This window comes from Octopus bimaculoides, chromosome 3 (assembly GCF_001194135.2).
Source record: "Octopus bimaculoides isolate UCB-OBI-ISO-001 chromosome 3, ASM119413v2, whole genome shotgun sequence".
Taxonomy (NCBI): Eukaryota; Metazoa; Mollusca; class Cephalopoda; order Octopoda; family Octopodidae; genus Octopus; species Octopus bimaculoides.
The window spans coordinates 15,522,153-15,522,947 of NC_068983.1; the positions used below are offsets into that span (position 1 = coordinate 15,522,153).

Below are 795 nucleotides of genomic sequence, written 5' to 3' on the forward strand. Positions count from 1 at the left end.
TTTCAGCATCGTACAGACCGGGTCGAGGGCCGGGAGGCACGCTAGTACACACACACACACATTTGTGTATGTATGTAGGTGTGTATACACACATATGGTTATTTATGTCATAATTTTCGCACAAGTTTGGCAGAAGTGGAAAAGCTGATTTCAGCAAAAATATTTCATAGTTGAAAGTTCTACTGACATAAAGTATTTCTGAGTAAATTAAGATTAAATTGCATCTAGCACACTATGTGGCGTCGGTGGTGTAACGGTTAGCATGGTTGCCTTCCAAGCAGTCGATCCGGGTTCGACTCCCGGCCGACGCATGACTTCGGTTTTTTATTTTTATTTTTTGATAAATATATTTATTAGATAGAACTATATAGAGTAGACACTGCTCTACATTCATTACACAATTTTTTTCTTTCTCGCAACGGTGTATGATATGCATGTATGTATGTATGTATGCCTCCATATCACTAAATGTTCGTACATCATTGGTCACCGTATTTCATTATGCAAACATTATACAGGGTGCGTAAGGTATTTGAGGACATAACGTTTTTGGGTCATTGCTGCATTTTTTGATAACTCTGTATAATCTTTGTTTCAGAAAATAATAATGGCAGACTCTCAGTTTACTCAAGAAATGAAATAGGCATGCTGTTATTGTGGTTATAAAGGCTGAGCGATTTAGAAATATCTTGATTTTTAAAAGCTGCCACATCTTTCGTTTACAAAGTTTGTAAGGAGCTAGAGAATGAAGATGGAAACGTATCACCAGTATCAAAGCATAAAGAGAATTCTAAA

At 36.6% G+C, this 795-nt stretch overlaps 1 non-coding gene across 1 annotated transcript; it reads left to right on the forward strand.

The window, feature by feature from the left end:
* The first annotated feature begins 239 nt into the window (after positions 1 to 239).
* On the forward strand, positions 240 to 311 carry Trnag-ucc (transfer RNA glycine (anticodon UCC)). The gene has a single exon. It is a non-coding gene; the product is annotated as a tRNA-Gly (tRNA).
* The last annotated feature ends 484 nt before the right edge of the window (positions 312 to 795 follow it).